We start from the raw sequence: 18,826 nt of genomic DNA on the forward strand, positions 1-18,826 counted from the left end.
GCATTATTAGTAGTATATTTATGGTGTGGTAGTTGCTTTTTACAGCATATTTCCATATAAAAAAAAGAATTTTCACAATATTTTAAGTGACTGAGAAATTTCTGGATTTGCTTTAGCAACATCTTGCTTTTCCAATTTTCACCCTTCATAAGCAGACAGAAATGTTTATACAGAATCTCTGTAAAGAATGTTCTAAAAAAAGAACCACTCTTCAAGCCATTGTCCAGCAGCAATTGTTTTAGGGAAAGAACCAAATGTGCAGAGCAAAAGGCAACAATATTAGGACCAACACATCTAGCTTCTCTTTGTGCCTCCAACCTATGAAAAAGCTGTAGGCTAAGCAATTAATTCTCGGTGACATTTAATGTTTATTGATGATTTTGTTTGGATTTGGATGGACTGCCTCTTAGTACTTGCATAAAACAAAACTGAAAGGTCCCTAATGGTATCTTAGCCCTCTCTGTCACAGAGCAATTCAGTAAACCCATTAAGTCTCTGTGAACTCCATAAGCAATAATTTTGACATCAATTGCATTACTTCCATTTTCTAAGAGAGCAGTGCAGCAATGGCTATATCCTAAGATAAAAATGACACTGGCAATTAATTGTAACATTAATGCAGTAAATGATATGGTGTTTTCTGTTGCTAATTATAATCCAAATAACTGGGCTAAGATATCCATGCAATATCACCATCCCATTAAAAAAAAAAAAAAAAAAAAAAAAAAAAAAAAGGAGAATAACTGCTTTGAAGAATGTATACCATTTGCCTTTTTGAAAATTTAATTTAATTTTGAAAAATCTAATTTTGAAAATTTAATGTAAGGGTTTGGGAATTTTTGCTCTAATAACTGCATCTGTATTTTATGCAATGAATGTTGATCAAAAGAAAAAAGCAAGACTGCTTTGAACAGAACCTTCAATAACCTCCACTTTGTTATTTGGCTTTTCTTAAACTTCTTGTATGTTCATGTTCTCAAAATAAGCACTATGCTAAATGACCATCTACCCATGGGAGTAGTTTGCATTTTCATATTTGTCTTGATTTTAGTACCTGCAATGCTCTTATTTGAAACTGGGGAGCTCTTCATATAACAAGGTAAAATACAAACTATAAATGTTAAGTCAATCTGAAAGAATATGAGAAGTTTGTTGTATTAGAACTGAAAAAGGTTCAATATTGAAGACAGTACATTATGTCTGCCATAGGATTTTTTTCAGCAGCTACAGATTATACAAGAAACACACAAATGAAATGAAAAGGGACAATTCAGGGGCTGAACACATTTAGACACCACTTTTAGGAGATTCACCTTTATTTTTGAATAAGTATAAGGAAATAAGAAGAGAATGATAACGAGAACTGCAATTTCCAGTAATCTGAAGCCAACTAGAAAAAGACCAGGAAGCAGTTCTTTGGCATAATGATGTAGGTGTTGGAGATCATCAGTATTTCTCTAGAGTTTACAGTGGACACTGTACAATATATAGAAGTATCCTTATTCTGATTCTTTTATTCTCAAAATTATGCCAAGGTATGCCAGACTTAACATTTCAAACCAAAGTTAATCAGAGGAAGCTGTTATTAAACCAAACAACCTCTGATGAGATTTTCAAATATGGAAGACAATTTTGAGTCTTGTGTTCTTCATTAGAACTCCTTATAAGAGAATGAAATTTCCAAGAGTTGGCAGCTGAACACCACTGGTATCATTCAGCTCCTTTTGTCTAACCACATCTGTCCAGACACATGACAATGCTTCAAGAGATGAAGCTCAGGTGAAATTAAATATTGAATTCAGACACAGAAATTGTGCTAGTCAGCTGCAGGAACAGGTAAAAATAGTGCCATAACCTTATAGAGTGCCTTGAGGGACCATTCTGAGACAAGGGACCTGTAGAAGCCCTCTGCCCCATTTCTTCAACTGCGTTCTTCTTTCACACATCAAAAGGAGGTGACAAACTGAGCTTCTAGGGCAAGCATTTTTAGAACAGCCAACATCCAGATATCAGCAGGTCTCAGTTTTCCTTCTTCAAAACAGAAATTGTGGGTCAATTAATGCAGTACAGACCCTCTCTCAGCTTCAGTGATAACCGGTATCTAAGCTGTCATTTAAAGAGGACTATTCAGGAACTTGGATAACAATCATCACTGCAAATCAGATCAGTACATTTTTAATGTGTGCAGAATTTAAAATCTCACTCCAAAATATCTTATAGCATAAAATACTCAACACATATGGTTCTATAAACACTATTTTAAGCTCCTAACATTTTTTGTCATCTTAACGGTCAGTGGGCTATGTCCTTTCTTTCCACTACCATGACATTAAGTCAGTACGCATTAGGACATGCCCTAAAACCCTAGGTAAGATGTAACATAAAGTGATCAGCACCCATCTTTAACAACAGACTGTCCCTTTTTTACTGGCTGAAGCAGTAAATCCAAGGATCCTGCTGCTTACAGAGCTTTATTAGAATACGCAGTGTCAGCACAGGCTGGTTTCTTCAGGACTTTGAGAAGTACCTGGAAAGTTCTGCAATTAGTATTACTACGTACTTTCCACCAGGAATGCTCTTGAAACATGTTCCTTACTGTATCTGGGCAGGAGAAAAATCATTAAGGGTACTAGAAAGAAAAAGGAACTCATTTGGGCCTTATTAAACTGTGAAAAGCAAAACTATTTTGAAGGTAACTGAGCCAGTCATTAGCAGAATGTTAACTACTGTGATTCCAGAGATTTGTGACCAGTACTTGAAATCACAAACAGCCTTGACACACTCCTCTGAGTCTCTGAGATTCTGGGCTGCATTTGCATTCTGAGTGAGGAATTTAATTATTACAAGTATCTTGTAATCAACAGTTTGCTATCACTCTGTCAAGCTGTGAAGGGACAGGCCACATTTTAATCTCTCTTGATTTCATTAAAAAACATGCATGAGTCCAGCTTAAAGAGGACACCCATTCACCTGCTTATACTCCATACTTATTCCTTGAGCAGCTGCAAAAAAACAATTCATGATTATTTGATTCAAAGCACTGGAGAAACCATGAAGTGTCCTTCTCAGGCCAAATGTTTATGTAATGTTCCAGTTAAAAGTAAAACAAAACAAGCAAAAAGCAATTTGAATAACTTTATGCTATCCTATTCCTTTCAACGCCAGGCATTAAAAGTTTTACATTTTTTGTTGGAAACAAGGCTAAAACTTAAGTCAGTCTCCTGTATTAAATTTATTGAAATAAAATAAATACATTTAATTTTTTGAAACTTACAGAAATATTCAGAGTTCTGTGAACATTTTTAAGTATTAACAGTGTTTCACATCAATGCTAAAAATATCGAGAACAGAGGTAGAACCAGATGGCTTCACAGGAAAGCAGAAATTACTGTATTGTATCTGAACAATGGTTTGTATCGTTACTTTGAGAATAGCCAATGCCAGCTGCTTTAATGAAAAGTACAATAAACCCAACAGTAGGTTGTCACTGCTTTTCTTGAATCAGAAACACCATGGAGCCAAGTAATTACTTTTTTTTTTTTTTTTTTTTTTTTTTTTTTCCCGGCAATTTCTCTGTAATAAACACATTCAGAAACTATAATAACTATTATAAATGGCTGTGCACTTGAGCAAGAAAATTTAATTATTCTTCAGTAATATTTCACATTAGGCTTAGAGATACCCTAATCATCATTAAACTACAGAAAAAATGCACCCTAAAGACACAGGCATAGTGCCTGTATTTTTCACAGGATGCCACAAATCTCTTGGCTATTTAGTTTCTCTGAAAAGTTACTTCTTTACATAAGTTTTAATGTATTTGAGAGTCACAAGGGAAAGATGAGGAAGGCGGGAAAAAGTCACCTTTTCTCCGTTACCTGGAAGCAAAACTGCACATCATCAGAAAGTAAGTAAACATTGCATTGCACAGAAGCACTGACAAACTGTGGGAGCAAAGAATCAGCATCATAATTTTCCCGAGCACTGAGCTAGGTAATTCATCAGTTTCAGAAGAAGTTGTATAATTTTTTTTTTTTTTTTTTTTTTTTTTCTATAGGATCTATGAGGACAGCTTCAAAAGCAATGCTTCATGTTTTATGATGTTGGCCAATTATGTCAGAGGTGGATGCTGACCGCAGAGATTGAACTTTCCCACCAATATTCTATTCCATTCCACTCTATTGCTATGTGACAGATGGCAGCAGAGGGGCAGATCTGACGTGGAAGTGCTTTAATGTGTCACTGAATTCCTCCATGTAGAAAAAATGGCACCCACTGACATGCATCAAGGTTTGCTGAACTTTTTTGGATGAAAAACAGTGGATGTGAGCACAGCGAGACGGTGAGTGCATTTCAGCCATGGCAGCAGCAACGTGAAAGACAAGCCACGTTCTGGATCACCATGCAGATTATTACAAGCGTGGCGTGCACCACTTTCACGGAGGTGAAAATGCATAGCTAAACGTTGAAAAATACTGTTTTGTCACTGAGAACTTGCACTCAAATCATGTCATTGTGCTCTTTGTACTTGTGGTAGCTTCCCTGTAAAAATAAATAGGAGGCATTACTTTCAGAGTAAGTAAAATCATTCTCCCTGTTTCTTGTGGCACTGGAGGCAGAAGACAATCTGAGCACAATGTGAAAATGTTTTAGTTGGCTGACTTATAGCAGAAGAACATCTATTCATAAACTTCATCGCTTTGCTGTATGAATTTATTGCTTTTTCTCTGTTTAGCATAGCAGACAGCCATCATTTTTACTGGTAAAAAAGGGAGCTACAATCCAAGACTAACAAGACTCGTGCAGCCACAAAAAAGCTTATGCATTGTCTTTCACAGCCATCTTGGTAGAAACACATACAGCTTCTCAGAACTTGTAGGAAGAACCTTAATTATTTTCAGAGGTGTTTCATTATTCAGACGGATGCAAATTACTGCATGTGCAAACAAATGACTGCCAGCAGTACTGGCTGAAGGAGATCAAGGTGCTTTAAATTCCATTGCTGCTTGACTAAATAAACCTTGTACAACAGAAATGCTATATGCAAATATTTTTATGTATTTGATTGACACCACTGATCTAAAATTGAAGAAAATCTTCTTGATCTTATAATACAGCGAAGTGAATTTTGTTGTTACTATCCTCATTCAATTAGATGTGTACATACTGTCCAAATAAAGACTTCAATCTCTCAAAATCACCTCCAAAAATTTTCTAATAAGGAGCAATTATTACTGTTTTGAGAACTGAAGTTAAGTAATATCTGCCTAATTTCTGGCACATAATTGATAATTTAGATCTCCCTTGTCTCTCCTCCAGTTTAAGGGGTATGCACTGATAGCTTTCAACAACTCACTAGCCTTTGCAATTTCAATTATATTCGCTTTGGCAGATTTATATTTGATGCATAATTCAATATATAGTGTACACAATAGCAGGCATGACACCTCAGTTGAAGATGCATAAATATTTCCAGGGAAATATCTTGTTATCAGCTACTTATAACTTGCACTTATCAGGCTGTCACACAAATCCTTGGTCAAGGTCTCAAGCTGATGAGTAGAGCAAAACGAATTTGCTGATCACATGTATGAATGCATGCACACAGTCAAGCTCCTCTGTCTCAGCAGATTTGCATTAGGATTGCAACTGCACAAGTCTCCTTTCCTCTTAGGCATTTTCCCACGATTTCAGATACATGAGGAAGTCCTCAAAATATTTGGCATGTCTAAAGAAGCAAAGTCTAGGAAGAGCAGCTAGGTTGCCTTAGTACATTGCACAGCGCCTCACGGACAGTGCACCACCATTACCCAGACCTCAACAGTACTGCTCCAGCTGCACCTCCAGAAGTTTTGTACACGCAACTTCTTCCTTGTCAGTATTCCAGAGTTTATGCTGCTGAGTACTTACAGTAATGGTTCTCATTGCAAAGAAAATGCTTGATGCATGTAAACGCAAAGGAAGACCTCTTACAAATAAGACAAAGCAATATTAATTCATTGATTGATTATTATGAATATACTTCCAGGAGTTTCCCCACTGTGATGCACATTATTCAATCAATATACACTTACATTAAGGACAAATTATGCCACTGGAAATAACAGAATATTCAAGTAAACAAAGAGATAAAGTGGGGAAATTAAAAAAAAAAACAAACAAGAAAACAAAAAAAGGATGATTTTTCAATTTTTTTCAACTCTACAGAACATGTATCAAACTTATAAAGAAGGAAAAAGAAAACTCTGCAAATAACTAGCGAATCACAGATGTAGCTGTGTGGAAATTCAATTTATACAAACTGGTTTTTAAAGACAACTCTTTCGCAGTGAAGAAGATTGCTTATATACATTTACGGCAGCTTGGACTACTTTATACATCTCCACAGACAGCAACTGTTTATCTCATTACCAATTTTCAGTTGTCTTTTTGCATTTCCTCTCTATCTTGTCCCACTGATGGAATCCAACACCCACAGAATTTTTCACAAAACTTGGCATTTCTCTTTATTTAAAGGGTTTCTAAATTTTCATCTTTTTTTTTTAATTAACGTAATAAACACACATAACATATTTGCCACTGCTCTAAGCTACCACCAGGTACATCAAGCACATCAAGCTTTCTGTCTTCTTCATAACAGCAAAGCTTCTTATCAGGTCTAATCTAACTTCAGGGTCATCTAAAACCCCATGATGAAAACACACTCACTCACGTATGCATGCATGCACACTCAATCCTCTCCAAAACAATCCAAATCTAACATTGATCCAGTATTCATTACTCCACTCTGAAGCACGAATGCATGTGCCTATGCAGTTGCTCCCTGATTCTTCCAATGCCATGCGACTTGGCCAAGTAACTTTGCCATTTACTAAGTCTGAGTAATTTTAACCCATGTATGTCCTTAAAGAGACACTGAAAGCCTGACTGGAGATGTTTGTTTGTCTGCTTTGTGTTTTTTTTTTTGTTTGTTTTGTTTTTTGTGTGTGTGTGTGTGCATGTGTTTTGCTGCTGTTCTTTTGGCAGTTCGTTTCAGGACAGAGAATTGGGAAGAGTATTACAAGAATCAGAATGGTGGTTATTTGCTGTATCTTCTTCCTCCTGGTGACCTTATGAAAAATTTTGCCTCCTGATGGAGCAATCCTTCTTCTGTTGGGGAACATTTTCTTCCTTTACCTGCACCTGGTAGTTTTCATGAAAAACACACGAAACTGAACTGAAAATGGAGGGAACATTCAGTGCTCCCTCGTTGCTGGAGGCAGGCAAGAAGAGGTGAGGTAAGGAAAAGGAAAAGAATAAATCAGAAAGTTTCAAAATGAATTTTGAGGGAGAAACAATGCATTTGGAAGACTTAAAAAAAGAAAACTGGACTTTCACTTCTTTTATTTGGGCATTTTTATTGTCACGATCCCTCTCAGAGTAGAAAAGACACTAAGATGCAATAATGCTTCTTTGAAGCATTATTTAGAAGGAATAAACCCTTGTCCAGTAACCCCTTCCAGCTCACTGAAACCAGCTAATCTGGAAATACAGCACCAAAACCCCACACTTGCCATGTGCACAGCCAGGACGGGGATCAGCCCTGCACTCTGCCTGCCATCCTCCTGCTCTGATGGCCGCATGTCACCCCAGGAGCACCAAAGCCAAGATCCTGATGCTCTAATAAAGGGTGAGAGATTGAGGACAGCAAATTCAGTGGTAGCACAGGAAAAGGCATGTTGCTGTTAACTGCGCTCACAGTGCTATCTCACGGATAGCAAAGTACTCATTAAGAACTTATGCACCATATGTGTTCTTTTTATTTACTTCGTGCTCCAGAAATATAAAACTGAGTAGAAAAATTCATCTACAAACACCAGGTTTCCTGTACTTCACAATCAAGTTTGTCAAAAGGTGTCTATGATGGCAGAGAATACCAAGAGGCATTCTCCTGGTCAGTTCTTTGCAGACTTCTTCCTCATCCCCTGTAATATCAGCAAATGTGGGTACATCGTGGCAAAGAGATTAGACCATGAACACCCACAGACCCTGATCTCCAGGAGGCACACTATCTCTGATGTGTATAATAAGGACGAGGGAAACAAACCACATCAGATGGAAAATCAGAAGCATAGAAATATCCCAGCACACCCCAGATATCAAACCATTATCATCCGCAATTATTGAGGCAGTACTCAAAGCAATAAGCAAAAAATGCCCTGTACTACTCAACAGTTGCAGGGGCTGTTGTGTAATAGAAATCTTCCCCCAAAGCCTCATGTCCCAGATCCTAAAGCTGAATTTACTGTTTCTGAGTAAAGACTTCTGTGATAGAGTAGCACATATGAACCATCACTGCCTCTCACCCCCATAAGTTACAAGCAACCATCTTCAGAATTCTAACAAAACATGTTGGTGAATACAGCAGGATTTTACTCCTCCTCGATTTGCCAGCAATAAATGCACTGCCTGAATTAATCATGCTCTTGTCAGGCAGTGAAAAATCCAGTAGCTGTCACTGAGCAAGGCCCCTGGAGTGTAGGAAACCACATGCCACCTCAGCGTGCTCAGGCCCTGAGAGCTACTTGTACCTAATGTATGGCAAAAAGAAGTAAAAAGCAGCATAAAATCAGAATATTTAACTTTATTTTTTCTAAACTGCACTCTCTGAGAATGTTGTTCTCAAGAATGTGTATTCAAGGCTAAAGAACTACAAATAACATGGAGTAATAATTCAATTTGCTAATGATGATTGAACATAAAGTTTTATAAAAGATCCTACGGTCTGATCAAGAATAAAATACTGAAGCTGGACATAGCTCTGGTTGGCTTATGCAATTTAATTTTCTACTGAGCTAATTAGCTAGTAATGTAACTAGAACTGGTGTCATGACATTTCTTTAAAAGAAATCAAATTACACTTAACATTTGTTTATGATAATCACAATATACTTTTCCAAGAAGCCGAAATCATTGTTGGCAAGGTTGGAACTTCTTCATGTCCTTAGCACAACAATGTTTATGAAGCCAGAAATCAAATGTCAAAGCTGAATTATTCTCCATAGCATGCACATCCAAATGATGGTCTCTCAAAGGAATTACTAATGTTTAATCCTCTCCAGCAAAAATACTTCCCAATTTACTCTTCAATATGCAAGCAGACTTGTGATCCTGCTGATATTTCCGTAAGAAACTACACTGAACATTTCTGGCAAGTCTTCAGAAATGGCAATCACTCAGCCAAGAGATTATAGCTGCATAGTGCCTACATAGGACATCATAGTTCAGCTGAGTTGTACATTCCTACAAAATCATTTAGTCACACTGCTATTTAAATAAAATAGAACTCTCATAATTAAGAATATCAAGGGCTCAAGAGTACACTCCATGATGATTTTGCTGATCACTTACAATCTTTGGAGTCATCTTGCAAACACATCCTACAAGGAATACTGACTGCTGTTGACTGCTGTGATGAAAATCAATTTCAATTTTCTTGTACTGCTCTAGGGATTAATCATTGTACCAGGCTGTGTCTGTGAAAAAAATATATATATAAAAAAAATCAAAAACAGAGGAGCCACCAAGGAAAGCAATCTATTTGAACAGAAACATGGAACTTCATGCTGATTTACTTTCCACAAAGTAGAGAGACTTTTTAAAAAACATGTTTGGGGAAAACACATTGCTTGAACTATTATTTTAAACTATTTTGCAACAGACTTGTTTCTTGGTGTCCAGACATGTCAAAGTTTCTTTTCTTTCTATGTTAACAAATTGGCTTGTGACAATAAAAAGGAGGATGACAAGACCATGAATGAATTTTTAAGATCAAAACCTCTAAAAAATGTTATAGTGACAGAGTGCTACCTTGCACTCCAAACTGATGAAGCTATCTTGCTAGTGGTTATACATTTATGGTGGTTATACATTCATGACTGCTGAGAAGTGCTGGGCATCAGGTATGACTGGAAGCAAGACAGGACAGACTCATGCTTGGAGTTTAACTCTCTGCTGAAACAATGTGAGACTTACAGAATATATCTTTCTAGCCTATGAAAGACTGTAAGAATTTTCGTGCAACTGATTCCCTACATGGAATGCCAAATTCACATGATGGTAGCCCAGAGATAAACTATCTCTGTCACTTTATTATGAATTATTTTGCCGGAAAGCAGCACTAGATACATTCAGGAAAGGCACGAAGGCTCTTTTATGTCATAGGAGCAGCTCTGATCGGATCTTCCATGTTTAATATCCTATTCTGTATCGAAGCTCACTTTCTTTGTAGGGCTTGGAAGTGCTGGGAAAGTACATTCATGGGTTTTTCTTTTTTTCCAAAAAGTACTAGGATTATCTACTCCCTAGAGATTATAAAGATGCTCCACTGTTATTCAGACCATTAAACCAGTGATGCTTTTTCCTAATATGTTTGGAGTGCCTCTATTACTGGAATCATAGAATGATAGAATCATAGAATCACCAAGGTTGGAAAAGACCTTCAAGATCATCCAGTCCAACCATTCAGCTCTTCCCAATAGCTCCCGCTAAACCATGTCCCTCAACACAACATCCAGCCTTTCCTTGAACACCCTCAGGCTCGGTGACTCCACCACCTCCCTGGGCATCCATTCCAGTGCCTGACCACCCTTTCTGAAAAGTAATACTTCCTCATGTCCAGCCTGAATCTCCCCTGCCGTAGCTTGAAACCATTCCCCCTGGTCCTATCACTGATGACACGAGAGAAGAGGCCGACCCCCAGCTCACTACAATCTCCCTTCAGGAAGTTATAGAGAGCAATGAGGTCTCCCCTGAGCCTCCTCTTCTCCAGGCTGAACATTCCCAGCTCCTTCAGCCTCTCCTCATCAGCCCTGTGTTCCAGACCCCTCACCAGCTTTGTTGCCCTCCTTTGAACACATTCCAGGGCCTCAATATCTTTCTTGCAGTGAGGGGCCCAAAACTGGACACAGTACTCGAGATGCCTCACCAGTGCTGAATACAGGGGAACAATCACCTCTCTGCTCCTTCTTGCAACACTGTTTCTGATGCCAGCCAGGATGCCATTGGCCTTCTTGGCCACCTGGGCACACTGTCGGCTCATGTTCAGCCGAGCATCCATCAATACCCCCAGGTCCATTTCCTCTACGCAGTCCTCCAGCCACACCGCCCCAAGCCTGTAGCGTCGCCTGGGGTTGTTGTGGCCGAAGTGCAGGACCCGGCATTTGGCCTTGTTGAACCTCATCCCATTGGCTTCAGCCCAGCTCTCCAGCCTGTCCAGATCCCTCTGTAGGGCCTCGCTACCCCCAGGCAGATCCACACTTCCAGCCAATTTGGTGTCATCTGTGAATTTACTGAGGGTGCACTCGATGCCCTCATCGAGGTCATCAATACAGATATTGAAGAGGACAGGCCCCAGCACCGACCCCTGGGGAACACCACTCACGACCGGTCGCCAGCTGGATTTGACTCCATTCACCACCACTCTCTGTGCTCGGCCCTCCAGCCAGCTCCTCACCCAGCCAAGAGTGCATCCATCCAAGCCTCGGGCTGCCAGCTTCTGCAGGAGATGCTGTGGGAGACAGTGTCAAAGGCTTTGCTGAAGTCTAGGTAGACCACATCAACAGCCTTTCCCTCATCCACCAGATGGGTCACTAGATCATAGAAGGAGATCAGGTTGGTCAAACAGGACCTGCCCTTCACGAACCCATGCTGGCTAGGCCTGATCCCCCGGTCACCCTGCACATGCCGCATGATCTCCCTCAAGACAATCTGCTCCATAACCTTCCCTGGCACCGAGGTCAAGCTAACAGGCCTGTAGTTCCCCAGATCCTCCTTACGACCTTTCTTATAAATGGGAGTCACATCGGCAAGCCTCCAGTCTTGTGGGACCTCACCAGTCAACAAGGAGCGCTGACAGATGATGGAAAGCGGCTCGCTCTCACCTCCGCCAGTTCCCTCAGAGCTCTCACTCCCTCAGCACTACTGGAAGGTCTGAACTCAGCCTAGAGTCTGTTTCTCTTCATCAAAGATATTCTTGAATGCAGTTATGCAGTATGTTTATCTAAATATGGTCTATGGAAGCAGAGCTGCTGAATGCACTTGTCTTTAAAGGTGTATGACAACTGGGAGATGTCATATACCATTTGCTGCCCTTTTATTAAATGTTCATTTAATAAATTCTTTATTCAGATCAGTAAGTCTCAGGGTTCAGATGCTGTTTCAAAGTGTTGCTCAAAATACAATATATATTGAGGTTTTTATCCTGTTGTATCCCAGTGTGAATTGTGCTGATGCTGTAAAAACATGCAATGGAATCTGTCCAGAAAGGCAAAAAAAGTCACAAATAAAGTCCTAAGATTCGCATCACTCTACTAAGCAAAACACCTACACCAACAGAAATGGGAAAAACAGAACCTGCAGGGATATTAAAATGTTTTTCAGAGCACTGAGCTGCACAGATTGACCCAGTACACAGCTGCCAGTTCTGACATAATAACTGAGTACAGCTTTGGCTTACCTCAAACACATCTCCCACTGAGATAAATGATGCTAAATGATGCCAGCAATGCCAAGGAGTATTGCCAACAAAGACTAGAACTAGCAAGCCAAAGACAGAACCTGTCACACAACTCCATGCTGTTCACTGCTACTTTTGGTAACAACCTTCCTTGGCCCACCCTTCCACTTACATCTTGTTTACCTTTATAATTTCCCACATTGCTACAGCTGATTGAATTATGAATCACAGAATTACAGAATGGCGTAGGTTGGAAGCGACCTGAAAGATGACCTAACTCTAGCCCCCTCCTATGAATAGGAAAAAAATTGTTTTTCATTACTTTTCTTTACAACACATATTCTGGCAATGTAAAAACACGGAGATAAAATAGCTCAGCCATAATACATTTTTAGAGAGTTGCAGTTATAAAGAAATGTCAGAGCCATAACTAAATAGCTTCAGCAGACTGGTCCTGCTCAAGTATCATATCAAATACTATTTTCTTTAAACTGTGAATTCAGATAGTAGACTTTTTGAAGGATCTCACTAAATTAAATAATAATCATTAGCATTACTGACATCTACGTACTCAGTTTTTGCACTGCCATGAAGTGCTGAGAGCTCTACCAAAGCTCAAGGTAGATATTCTCCAGCTCGTATAGAGAATGTGTGTATTTAAAATGGCACACAGGAGCCTTATAAATGCAATAAATGTGGCGTATGAAGTAACCTATAATTACTATGAGCTTATGGTCAGTGTAGGCATGAAAAGGATTATTCATCAGTCCTCAATAAACTGAGTGATACACTCATCAACTGGCAGTTGATTACAGCTAATTAGGTAGTCCACTAAAATGTATTGCTACTGCTGAGTGAGCACATTTTGAGAAGCAGAAGTTACCATTACTTCCTTTCCAAACCTCATCTCAAATGAATGTCTGTAAAATAACACCTAAACTAAGCACTTCTCATTCCAGATGCTGAGACTTCATCAAATTATTTTGCCAGACTAAACAGCTATTCTAAACTATGGAAGATGCTGGCACACGCAGAAGTGTATCCTTTTCATGGAGTAATTTATTCAAATGCATTTGTTTTGCGCAGCAAAACACTCTGCTGCCTCATATTCAGATTTTAGAAATTGTCCTAATTGGAGTACTCTTGTTCAATACTGATAATACGTAACTGGACAGGAATCCAATCCAGACCTAACTTCTGCCTACCGGAGGTACCACAGGGGCTCAGAGTAAAATATGAACTAGGTTAAAAATACTGTTCAGAAAGTCAGTCATTACCTTGCAGAGTAATCATAAATATTGATATTCTGTATAATCAATTTGAATATTAGCAAGCCAGATATTTAAAATCCTACTTCTTCTATGCTGCCAATTTTTTTTTTATTTTTTTTTTTTCTATAAGCAGTAATTAAGAAGTAGAAGAAAGTTGATTAGAAATGGCAAATTTTTCATCCAGGATGAAGAAGTAGTAAACTGAGTCTCCTAACTGTTTAATATATAAAGATTCCTGTGCTGCTCAGGAATACAGGCACACCATGAAATAGGTGAAGAATGAGACATCATCCAATCAGGGTGCCAGCTTCGTCCCTGAGCCAAAGGCCTACCTCAGCAATGATGATTTAAGCACTCCACAGGCATAACAAATTTTAATCTCACTCACATGAAGAGTTTTAACTAGAGTTTTGTTGGGAAGACTGGGAGAAATGTGTTCCTCACTTATAAGGTACAAACCAACAGAATCAAGTAACAGCCCTTGTCCGATGTCTGATACACAAACACAGAAGTAGGCTATGGATGCATGAGCAAGTGACTGTAAATTCTGCATATTTAAACTAAATATGTATTTTTTTAAGTACTTTACATGTTACTTTACATTAAAAATAAATAAATAAAATCAGCATTCAGAATTGTATGGTTAAAACCTTATTCACATCTAGTATAAGGATATTCAGTCCTCCATTGGACGCAATGACCTTTTACCATGCCTATGAGCTGAAGACAGTGAGAATTGCGAAGTATTAAAAAACAAACAAACAACAACAAAAACAAAACAGCATTCAGACTAGGACAGAAGTAAAGAACCTATGGTTCAGAATGTGAGTTTAACCTTCTGGGTTAGCCCACAGGAGGATAAGCAAAGATAAATAATGCACACCTTCTAAACAGAACTGCACTCTTCCAGATACGTTGATCTGCACATTACCCTCTTCTGAGTCACTGATCAGAGGACAGAGAACTCACAGGGTAATAAACAGCATAAACTGAGACTGCATACCTTTGCTCAGGTTATGTATTCTCTTTGCAACTGCCTGCTATAACAAAAACTCTGCAGTGGCAGAGAAGCTGGTCTGGGCTCTTTATTGCTGTAGGTCAGCCTGCAACTCCACAAGTATAGATCTATAAAGATAGATTCATGGAGGAGAGCAACATTAGTAGTTATTATTTCATCAGACTAGGACTCAGCACAACTGAGTCTAAAGGGATTGAGAAAATTGCAGCAAGAGAGAAAGAAACCTCATTTCATTGCCTGGAGTAGTCGTGAAAACAATGAAACCAAACACTTTCTGACAGAATGTTCTTCTGCATTTCCTTTCAGTTTTCCTCTCACATAAAGAAGAAAATATCACAGTGGCCAGTCAAGTATTACTCCTAGATTTCTGCATTCCGTCCATCTACTGCATTGACTTATACTTTCAATTTCTCAAAATTCTCCTAGGAGATAAAGCTGACAATAAGACCAACTTGTCCTTGATAGCCTAGTGAAACAACTGTGCAAGCTAAAAGATAATGCAGCCATACACGGCCCAAAATTTGTTAAAACTCTCTTTTATCTGGCATCTGGGTGGAGCTTTCTAGATTACAAGGTATCTTTTTAAAACTATGAGTCACATAGATTGTACATGAGTACAGATTAGCAAACAGATTAACTAAAAATGTGACATAAAACCTGTTCATTATTAATGATAAAACACAGATTGCCTAAGCCAGAGTATCAGTAAATCAGTGATTTTAGCTATCACTGTTTTGGAGTGCATCATACTCCTAAGAAGCATGGTAGATATCAATATGATAATAAGACAAACGTTATATTAACCAAAAATGTCTTATTAAAAGCAGAAACCATTACAAAAAACTACCACTTGGTCTAATAGACTTTTTTTTTTCCTGAAATAAGAGAACAGTTACAAAATGATCAGCTGTTTCCAGGATCATCCATACTTCCATGGGTTGACATGAAATTGATGTAATGCTTAAATACAGTGTCTGTCTAAATTTGGCACAAAAATTCCACATTTTCTAGACAGAGCAACGAAATGATTTTCTAATATACTTGGGACTGAACTGTACAATTATTTACTGTATTTACTTATATTTCAAGTACTCAGCTGGGCAAAGTGTTCTTTCTCTGACAGCTGTATCCCTCATCTTGGAAATCTACTTAAGCTGGCAGTAAAGAGGAGTATGCTGTCCTCTTTAAAAAAAAAAAAAAAGAAGTTTCACAGAATTTCATAGAGGAAAAGTGAAAAAACATGTAACTAACACAATGTCATAAAGAAAACAGAAGATCTGAATACAGAGGATTGGCTCGAGCATTTTGGATGCATTTTTCTCTACCTACTGACGAATTCTGAGATCTGGCCCTTAGCAGTCTCAGTTATACACATGTACAGTTTTAAGTGTGACAGGCCAAACATCACATGATGGCAGTCCGTATCTTTACTACATCAACCCCTCTGTTCTCTACTAAGAAGTTAGTGCATCAACAGATAATCATGGACATCCCAGCAAGTTTTAATCCACTCTTCATAATGTAATGATAAGGGACTGGACAGAATTACCAGTGAGAACACTGAGATACAGGTCATTAAACAAGATGAATCAGCCTGCAGAAGGCTCATTAAAAAGCTCTACCACTTCCTCAACTTCTTGAGACATTCATATTAGACTGGGAAGCATTCGTGTGTTCTGGAGTCTAGCAGTGCCCCACAAAGTGCAATTAACGCTATGGCTGAAAGTCAATCTTGAAATTGTTTTGTCTTCTCAGCTCTGCAGATAATTCTTGGAACAGCCGTAATAAGTACATCTATGAGTTTTTCATACCCTGCTATGTGCAATTTCCAGTAGCCTGACAAGTGAAAAAAATACGCCTTTAAGGAGACTCGGAGGTCTTTGCTTTGGTAACAGGAATCCTAAGTTATTATAAAAGGTCAAAATTATACTCCCATTCTGGGGACAAATGATTTCAATCTTCATAAGCACTTCTGTTGACTTAAAAAAAAAAAAAACAGAATTAAAAATTTAACATGCTTTTTACAATATTTCAGCACCCTTTTGTTTAATATACTTGCTTTTCAATATGGCAGCAGTTCCCTTTACTTCCAGCTTCTGGTGTGATCTAATGGACAACTGTTCATTGAGGTTTGTTTTGTAAAACTGATTTCTGATGCAGATGAAGTGATCCATCTATGAGTACGAAATGAAGTTGGAATTTTTACACAGGTGAGAAGAAGATAGGATTGTCACATCCCTTCAGTCAGCTATCAATTTATCAAAATCCACTTCAGTAATAAAAAAATAAATTTCTTCCTTGATTTTCGTCACTAAACTTTTTTGGTAGAAAATCAAAATCAAAACCAGACTTGAAATATACTTAGCAGCAAAAGTGTATTCTGATATATCTGTATCTGTATGTTTTACACTTAGTAAGACTTTCTAATCAGCAGTCAGTACGAGCTTTAAGTATTTGAAAATGCTAAAAATCTAATAAAACCAAAAAAATTCAGTATAGTATAGTATAAAACAAAAAAAGTTCATGTATATCACAGTGCTGAAATGACAATTTTATAAAAATTATCTGGCTACAGCATTTTTATTTCTAAACATATTTATTAGCAAAAGGGGACTAAAAAGCAGTAAATCCTAATTAGTGTAAAATGAATGCACCTGCTAGATTCTTTGGCAGATGGCTTAGACAGCAGGGCAACCAAGGATTAAATATTTTGGTAATTACTTTCAGTCAAGTAGGTATGTCTGTGAGTTACAACCTTATACTTCAGACTCTCAAATCACCTCACAGAAGATGAGCATGCTGAGTTAGATTTTGGTCTTTATTTTTCATTTTATTTCCCAAAGACTTGCAAGTTGGCACCTAAAACATAATCTCAGCTTCCTTTCCACATATATTTAATTTTTCTGTGTCCAGTTTTCATTTCCACAAATGGATGTTGCAATGACAATACATCACAAATGAAGAGAAAGGAAAGAAGATACCAGGTGCACTATAACCAGAACTACTGAGAACAAGAAAGTTGAATTTTTAAAGATGGCTTTGAGAAATTAGAATACATCCTGCAAATTTACTATGAACAAGTTCTCTGAGTCACAGGACAGTGGTAACATTCAATGATGGCATGGGGCAAAATATGAAGTTTGTGCAGGAGTAAAGGAAAATTGGAAAAAAGCTAAGCAAAATGTGAGGTAGAGACAATACTAAAGACAAAACAGTTGTGGCTGAAATCAAGGAGTTAAAAATGAAGATCACTGCAAGAAAGAAAACAGAGAAAACATGTCCCAAAAAGCAACTAAAGCTTTTGATATGAAAATGCAGACTGCATGAAAATGCAAACTGCAGTCACATTATTTCAAATTTGACCGTGTTCATAAAGTTCATTAGCTCTTTTGTGAGAGCAGGCATTGCACATGCGCGTTGGTGAGAGAACACGTAATGTAGTTCTGGGCAGCAGTTGCTGGCGTGTGTTTCTAAAAGAGGTAGGATAATAGTACTGTTCATGGAGTGAGCCACTGAAGTAATGTTAAAACTTACTGCTCAAGGCTACTCAAAGGGAATAAGGATAAAACTGAAGGAGGAGAGAGCAGCGAGCACTGAGATAAACAGATATACCAGGAATCACAAAAATGTGATTAGATCAATGGAAGGAAGCAGCAGAAGTGTTGGGATTGATAATTCACAGAAAAGATTGGTGAGAGAATTGAAAAGCGGGAAAATGGTGAGAAAGGGAACAAGGTAAGACAGAATACAACAGAAGGGATCACATAGTATATTAGAAAAGTGAAAGTGGGACTTTGCTAAACTGTGAGAGGAGTCAGACTGCAACACAGTTGCATGGAGGTGAGAGAGATGGCAGACAGTGGGGCTCAAAAGCAAACAGAAAAAAAAAAAAAGAACAAACCCAACTAAAGCAATAACAAAAATATAACCACCAAACAAACCAAGAAAACAAGGCAACTAACCAAAGCGAAAAAAAAAAAGAAAAAAAAGATGCAAGAGAGAAATCTGCTGCCCAGTCCTTCTGCAAGTAATCAGACAACT

The sequence above is a fragment of the Tympanuchus pallidicinctus genome, unplaced genomic scaffold (genome assembly GCF_026119805.1).
Source record: "Tympanuchus pallidicinctus isolate F22 unplaced genomic scaffold, pur_lepc_1.0 scaffold4, whole genome shotgun sequence".
Classification (NCBI taxonomy): domain Eukaryota; kingdom Metazoa; phylum Chordata; class Aves; order Galliformes; family Phasianidae; genus Tympanuchus; species Tympanuchus pallidicinctus.